We start from the raw sequence: 8,703 nt of genomic DNA, 5'->3' as shown, positions 1-8,703 counted from the left end.
GTAACAATCGGGCCCCGCCCAGGAAGCATACAAGTACATACACATATAAGAGTCACACAGACATCTAGTATTATAGCATAATTGATCATGGGCTGGCATTGGAGCCTTAGGCCCCGCTAAACATGGTGAGGAAACTCACCTCGCACTGCTGAATATCATGGAAAGATCTCTGGCTGCTGGCACACTAAAATCACCACGCTATCACAAAATAACCACCAATTAATAATTAGATCATGTAACAACCCAAATTTTACAGAAAATTTTAACTTTTAATTTGACAAATATCAACCACAATGTGTCAAAAAAATTCCATTACATAGCCATAGTATTTAAAATTCAGAGTATATAAAAATTAAATGTGAAAACACTGGAGAATGCACGTTGCGCCATGAAGTCAGGCCCTTGCCCTTATCTCTAGAATTACCTGAAACATTCAATAAAACTGTAAGCACAAGCTTAGTGAGTTGCCCAAAACACACTCATCATATAATCACAAGATACCATGCACACATATATACATATAAGTTTGACATGGACTCCCTCCATGGTCTTCATTTGGAATGTCGTGAGCTACCCTTATGGTCTTGTAACCCCGAGCCATAGGCTCCTCTCATGGTATTATCATGTGCCATGGGATCCTCCCATTGTCTTCACGTAAATCCACATATAGCTAAAATATCAACATTTACATATGTTCGATTAGGTGTCTAAGCTCATAACTATAATTGATATGTACTTGACCCGGAAGTAGCATGGTCCATTTCGGGTTGCATATCACCAGGACAATTTAAGGATGGGTATTTGAGTAAGAGGTTATTTATGATTTATTAATATATTATAAGTTCTAATATATTAATATGAAATCATATTATTTAATTAGTATTGATCAAAATAGACTAATTAAATTTATGGGGATTGATTATGTAAATCAATAATATATATATGGTTTTGGCTATTGATCCATGATGGGTGTTGGGTCAAAATATGGTTTATACTTTACTTTTGTGGGCAATTGTATTTTTTCTGTAATATTTATGAATTTATGGCTATGTTTACGGCTGAAGTAATTGAAGAGCTTGATGCTTTAAAGAGTTCTGTAAACCTTCCGGTCAATGAAGTGTCATGTTCTCATTCATGTGAAGTTTCATGTTCTCAATCATGTGAAGATACGATTAAATTTCTCAGGGATCAAATTGATTTATTTAAAAGAGAAGTTGAGGACCTGAGATATGAAGGATATCAACTCAGGAAAGGACAGAAACCCTTGAAGGCTGAATTAGAAGCTAAAACCAAGGACTTTAGGAAACTTCAGGAAGACTACAGTAACAAATGTGAAAACTATGATTATGTAGTCAAACAAAATGCTGAGCTAGTGGCTGAAGTTGAATCTTTGAAAGGAAAGTTTGAAACTGCCAAACTTGATGTTAGAAAATATGATTTCTCAAGTGAGGTGGTTGCAAATATGATAGACCAAAACATGCAGTTTAAAAGGAATCAAAACAAGGGTCTAGGGTATGATAGTGTACCTCCTCCTTACAATCATAACTACACATCCATCCCTATGAAATAAGAAGAAATTGACAGGGAGGCACATCTTAAATACGGAAAACCTGTTGGATTTGTGTCAGGAGGAGTTATTAATGTTGAAAATATTGATGTTTCTGTTACATGTGCAGGTAAAGTAGCAGAAGATGAGAACAAGGAGAACACTATTGAACAAACCGATGACTCCTTGAACTCTGAATCTGTTGCTTCGAACTCAACTGCTTCTGATCAACCAGCAGTTGAAAAATACAGGCCACCAATTCCAATGCAACAGAGTTCTTGTGGCAAGTGTGCATGTGGGAACAACAAGAAACGAGGCAAGGATACGCCACCAGGGGTAGGAAGAAACAATTTCCTAGTGAAGAAAAAGACTTGTTTTCACTGTGGAACACCTGGTCACATTGCCCGAAACTGTCCTAATCGTGCGTATGTTCCCTAATACGCACAAGGATGGAAAAACGCGCCAAGTGGGAGATGCTTCAAAAGAAACCCTTCCAGGTCACGCTCAGACAATGGTGACTGGAACGCGCAGAAGGCCAAGAATCAAACTTCCAAGGCCAAGCATCCAACTCCCAAGGCCAAGAATCCGAATCCCAAGGACAAGGAGGGAACGTCGGCCAAGACGTCCAATCCAAGAGATGCTCCAGTGAAGCCAAGACCGGTTAGGTCAAAGTCATCTCGACAATCGACTTCAAGTTCCAAATCAAGTGCCGACGCACCCATCGGATCGAACAAGAGATGGGTTAAACCCGAATATAGATGGGTACCAAAGGTGAAAACTCCAAAATCTCCTAATGCTTCTAACGTTTCTACATCTTCTGTTTGTGATAAGCAGGATATGTCATGGGAGAGAGTATCGTGCAAGGATGACAAAGGTCGCCCCAGTTTCAAAATGGACTGGGTTCCAAAGACCAATTAATCCCGCTCTGTGTCGGAGCAGCTATGGAGGCATATCATCATACTTCAGTTTGTTGGTAGTGGCTGTTGCAGGCACATGATAGGAGACATCTCTCAACTGTACAACATTCAGAACTTTGTTGAGAGTATGTGTCCTTTTGCGGGAAAGGAAGAAAGGAAGAGATCACACATGGGGTTTGTGCTTAATGACATGAAGAATTTTCGGATCTATTCTGAGTTTATGCATGCTGTTCTCAGACCTTCTGGATGCCAATTCAATCGGTGACTTACGATTTGCGTTTTCTTCTCTATACTCCTGAGTTTTTCTTAAGCTGATTCGCTTTAAAGACTGATTTTTGTTTTAGGTTAGTTTAAATTTGTGCATTTACTTTCGTTTCTCTCCTATGCACAAATTTAGGGGGAGAAATAAAAACAAAACAAAAATTAGAAAATTTAAAAAAAAATCCAAAAACATCAGAAAATCAGAAAATAAAAAAATATATTGGTTATGAGTCTGTGTTTGAGGGAGATGTTTTGGGAAGTGATATTATCAAGTGATAACAGGCAACCTGAGTCTGCGTAACGTACCCGAAGTTGAAGGGTCTATGCTCTGACTTGATGCGTCGGTAGGCACGAAAGATTCTAAATGGACTTGACTAGGCAGAGTTGAACTTAGGAAATTTATAAACTTGACAAATCTTGACCTAGTTAGATCCGTTCAGCCTGACAATACGACGCTCGGATAGGTTGAGCAGGGAGATATATATGGGAATCTAGTCGTCACATTAATTGAACCCGTACTTGGAACCGTGGTTTAACTTTTCCTCGATGTGCGGATTCTGTCCTTAATTCCGGTTGGATGGGGCGACTGGTAAATTCTGATAAATTAGGTCTGTAGAATATCATTTTCTTTCTTTCCGTCTGTTAGTCATATGTTGTCTCCTTTGCGCGAATTCTAATCCGACCTGGTACACAACATATGCAACTCTATTTCTCTGCAGGATATATATATATATATATATATATATATATATATATATATATATATATATATGTGTGTGTGTGTGTGTGTGTGTGTGTGTGTGTGAAATATATGTGTGAAATACTTCTCATCTGTTAGCCATATGTTGTCTCCTTTGCGCGACTTCTAATCTGACCTGGTACACAGCATATGCAACCTTCTTCTTCTCAACCCCTCTGAAGTAGTTAGCAATAGAATTCTGAATCTCTTCTCTCTCTGAATGGTTGTCTGCTCACCCGGTGTAAGGAGTACTCTGGAAGTTCTTGATGGCTGGGGCATATCAGGAAGCGGGAAACACGTTCCAGTACACTTAAAATTAAACTCATACAGATTGTCTGTAGATCTCGCTGCTCAATTTAGGTGGACAACAATATCCCTGGTCGTCGTCAGATGAATGGTCCTTAAGATATAGCATCTAAGGAATTAGGATAAGATATAATTTTTAGGAACTTAAGTTCACCTTGTCTTGTAACAAATAGTATGTCCTAAATTTGTCACAATTTTTCGTGTTTAAGTGGACAACAATACCGACGATCGACCAGACAAAGATGTGAATATGAAAGGTACCGAGAAGTGGATAAAGGCTGTCTAAAAACTTTGATCCCAAATCACTCTTAAAGTTAGATATCATTTTTATTTTTGTTAAATTTGTCATAGTTTCTTCTAATTTAAATATTAAGGGAGAATTAAAAATTAAAAATAATGAAAATAAAAAAAACAAAAAAAATCAAAAATCAAAAAAAAATCAAAAAAATTAAAAATCCAAAAATAGTGTTATTTCTGTTTTATTTCTTGTTCACAAAAATCAAAAATCCAAAAATTTTTTTGTTTCTATTTTAATTTGTGTGCTAAGTTTTCTTTTAGTTTTGTTTTTGTCTTGAAAAGTGATTTCAGGTATAGATAAGACTCATGGAGTTTGTGTTCAAGATTTTTGAGCCAAAGCCTCGTCCGTGAGCATCGAAGAATTCTCATTCGAAGGAGCAAGAAATGAAGACTATTCTTTCAACATTCAATCCTTCAACCCCAGAAGCTAGGTGAAGCTGCAATTGAAGATTATGTTACGGATTGCATTAAAGCCTCCTCAATCAGTCAGCTGCTATCGTTGTACCTGCTAAAGTGATCCAGAAGATTTGTTCTCTCTGATGTTTATTTCTGAAGATTCTCAAGCTGAAAGCACTATCTTTCAAGAATCAGTACGTAAAACCTCCTCACCCAATGTGCGTTCAATGCTAAATTCTGAAGAAAACCTCAAGTGCTCAAGATGAAGTCATTCATTGAAGATTCATATGTTCATCCTGATGCTGTGAAGAAATCGAAGGTTAAAGCTCAAGCCAAAGCTCCCATTGAAGATTAACAAGAAGAGTCAGCTACTTTTAGGGGGAGCTTGTTGGGTCAATTAAGAAAAGAAAGCTATAAACCAAGGGGGAGATTGTTGGGTCAAAATATGGTTTATACTTTACTTTTCTGGGCAATTGTATTTTTTCTGTAATATTTATGAATTTATGGCCATGTTTACGGCTGAGTTTACGGCCGTAAACTCATTTACGGCCCATGTGTGTCCGGCCCATATTCAAGTATAAATATAGGTGTTAGGGTGAAAGGAACTGATAGATGAACCCTAAGGAGTTTACGGCCAGAGAAGAGAGAAAGGAACGTTTGTGTGGGTGAATCTTGTGTAAGGAACTTAATTCATATTATTAATACATTCAAGATTCATAATATTCTCCTTCTCCTTCTCTTCTGATTTGATCTGACATCATCCGTTTGATTGGGATTCCGCACCATCAAACGTATCTGACTGATACACGGGCAGATTAGGGACTTACAATGGGCTAAGCTTATGTAAGTTTCCATGAAGAGTTTCCCACATGGAATATAGATCATAACCCAAAGAGTATAGATTAGGGTTTACCCATGACTCTTAGATTCCTATATATATATATATATATATATATATATATATATATATATATATATATATAACGCCATGGATAAAATCGGTCACAACAAGTGTTCTTGGAGTTCATAACCAGTTTGTGTACCTTGTAATCTCTCTCTCTCAAGTCATCCAATTGTTCAAGGGTGTGTTGTGAACCGTTTTAGGCATCACACTTGGAGTGCTAAGTTCTTAAAGGCCAAAACTACAAGCCACATGATATGTGCATATTTAGTCATATATTTTGTATAAAATATTAATACCTTTTGACTATTTTATTGCAAATATGGAACAAAAGATGCTTAATCACGTTTAAATTGTATTTTCAGCTAAAAGACATGCACGGGAGCAAAAAGGAGCGGGATTAGCAATAGGTAGCTCGGAAATGGATAAAATAAGAAAAAAGAGTAAAAAACAAGAAGAACTCGGCAAGTCAATACCCCGACTCGACGAGTCAGATCGAATGTTCTCGAAGACATACAAGTCCTTTCCCTACACGGATTTTTAATGAAGGACTCGACGAGTCGATCCCTGGACTCGGCGAGTCAACCCTGTTTCCAGAAGTCTATAAATATGACATTCCTGCCTGAAACAAAGGACTTCTATGGAACCCTTGGAGGTCAAGCTTCGATTGAGAACACGCTGGAAGCTTTGGAAAGTGAAGAATTGACCCTACGTTCGATTTTGAGGAGGATTAAGGCAAATTCTAGTTACTCTTATTTAAAATTTTGATTGAACCATGTTTAAACCAATGGATTTCGTTTTTGAGTGTGTTTTTGCTGTAATTATGAACTAAAACCCTTGTCTTCTATTTAGGGTAGATGATTTTGTGAATATGGATTGATTTTATGGTTAGGATTAATTTAAATTTTGTGATGTTGTTTTGTTAAGCTTGTTAAAGAACCTTATATGTTAATTACAACTATTTTCAGTTAATTAACCAGCATATTAAGTTTTATGAACATCTCTTAATTGCTAATTTCGTATGATTTATGTGGGAACATTGATATATGTCTAGGAATAGCGAATGTGAAACTAGGGTTAACTAGAAAATAGATAAATTAATGTGTGAGCAAGTGTGACGAACCATCAACAAGAGGTTAATTGAACGACCAATTTAATTAACCACTATAAGTCCTACTTAACTCGAATTAATAAACTAGGAAATTCATTAATTTAGACAACTGGCCACTGCTTGAATTAATCTATTTTCTAAGGACTGGTAATAATGAACGTGAACCTAATCACCTTAATCGGTAGCCAAAGAAAAAATAATCCCTTGCATTTACCATAAAACCAACCATAGGATCAAATGATTCAAACCTAAATAGAAGCCTCTTTTACTATTGAATTTGGTATATTTTTGCTTGATTAGCTGTTAGTTGCTTAGTTTAAGTGTTAGTTAAGTTTCTAGTCTTGTAAAACTGAAAAAATCCTTCTACTGTACTATTTTTTTTCTTTAGATAATTCTAGTAGTTAGATTAATTACCATTCCTTGAGTTCGATACCCTGCTTGCTTAACTATACCACCAACAGACAGGTACACTGCCTTTTGTGTGTCTAATTTAAATTAAAAAGTAGGAATAAAACTAGTTAGTTTCACACGCATCAAGTTTTTGGCACCGTTGTCGGGGAGTGGTTCTAAAATTTAATTTGATTACTAGTGTTATCGATCCTTTGTGTGAGATTTTTCTTACACAAAGTTATTGCTTTTAGTAAATTTAATATTAGGATTGATTTTTTTAGTTTTTAGCCTTTATTAAATTTGTTTATTTTATTTATTTATTTATTTTTTCTGTTTTGGCAGTGAACTCGTCGAGTCCCTACGAATAGACTCGACGAGTCCATCGCTGAATGCATAGTTTCGTTTTTAGTTAATTTTGTTCTTTTTACGCGTGTTTTCTGTTTTGATTGCAGTATGTTTATGAACATAGGAGGAGGTACACCTTTTATTCCACCACTTAAAGACCCAGAAACAACTTTGAGGAAAAACAAAGGCAAAACTATAAGAGAAACCGCAACATCGAAGAATTCGCCATTGAAGAATCTCAAATCTATTTTTAGTAAGAAAAGGGCAAGAAAGTGGGAGAATCCAGCATCTCTTCAGTTGCAGATGAAGACCCGAAGGAGGAGGATACCGAGTACGAACGAAAAGGAAGAAACTGAATTCAAAGAAGAAAGCGACTTTGAAGGAGAACCCGCAACCACCATGGCTAATATAGATGAAGTTCCCATGGGCGAATGGAAGAAAAGAATACGTGACGATACCAGCCCAGGACTCGTGCAACCCACAATTCCTGCAACTGCCACCTTTGAACTTAAATGGCACATACTTGCTCAACTTAAGGAAATCCCATTCTTTGGGAAGGATCACAAAGATGCATACAAGCATCTAGACGAGGTCAACGACGTAGTCGACTACTTCAATGTTCCTAATGTACCTCGCAACACTGTTTTACTTCGTATGCTACCAATCACATTTAAGGGGGCCACGGAAGATTGGTTGAAATCACTCCCTCCAGGGTTCATCACCACTTGGGCTAAAATGAATGAAGAATTTATAGACCAATTTTGCCCTCCCTCAAATATAGCCAAGTTGAAGAAAGCCATAGCCAATTTTGAACAAAAATTTAGAGAGTCACTTTATGAGGCGTGGGAGAGTTACAAGGTCCTACTAAGGAACCACCCACATCATGATCTAAACAGTCAACAAGAAGTCTCCATTTTCTATGATGGAGTCAATTTAACAACTAGGCACCTCCTTGATTCGCATGGACCTCTCACAAAGAAGCCAACCCCGGTGATAAAAAAAGTAATTAAAGAATTCTCTAAACATTCTAGAGAATATCATAACCCAAAGAATGACTTAACTCGAGGGGCAGTGAACTCTATTACTGATGACATGGCAGCAAAGATGGCAAAATTGGAAAGCATGGACCGAAGAATGACTAACATGGATCAATCTATCCATGCCATTAGAGTGGGATGTGAAAACTATAGAGGGCCTCACCTTACTGAAGATTATGACCTTGACGAGAACAGGAACTGGAAAGTACAAGTATGTTATTCAAGTGGTAATCGGTATGATGACAATTGGCGAAAACCCAAGAAAGAATGGCTACCATATGATGAGTACAAGAAAGAAAGGGAGGAAAAGTATAAGAAAAAAAAGAGGCTTTTTATCAAAAGGAGGAACCGGTGCTAGAGAAGAAATTAGATTTGGAAGACATGATTACAAGATTCGTATTCGCGTTCGAAAAAAAGGCATAATGATACCGATGTGCGATAAAAGATCAAAAAAACA

At 37.0% G+C, this 8,703-nt stretch overlaps 1 non-coding gene across 1 annotated transcript; it reads right to left on the bottom strand.

Annotated features, from left to right (window-relative positions):
* Positions 1-7,992: 7,992 nt before the first annotated feature.
* LOC145096410 (small nucleolar RNA R71) lies at positions 7,993-8,099 on the bottom strand. The gene has a single exon (XR_013703818.1). It is a non-coding gene; the product is annotated as a small nucleolar RNA R71 (small nucleolar RNA).
* Between the last annotated feature and the right edge of the window lie 604 nt (positions 8,100-8,703).

The sequence above is a fragment of the Lactuca serriola genome, chromosome 3 (genome assembly GCF_051521515.1).
Source record: "Lactuca serriola cultivar US96UC23 chromosome 3, Lser_US96UC23_V15, whole genome shotgun sequence".
Lineage (NCBI taxonomy): Eukaryota > Viridiplantae > Streptophyta > Magnoliopsida > Asterales > Asteraceae > Lactuca > Lactuca serriola.
Note: the sequence above shows the minus strand (reverse complement) of the source record. Positions and strands in the feature narration are given on the sequence as shown.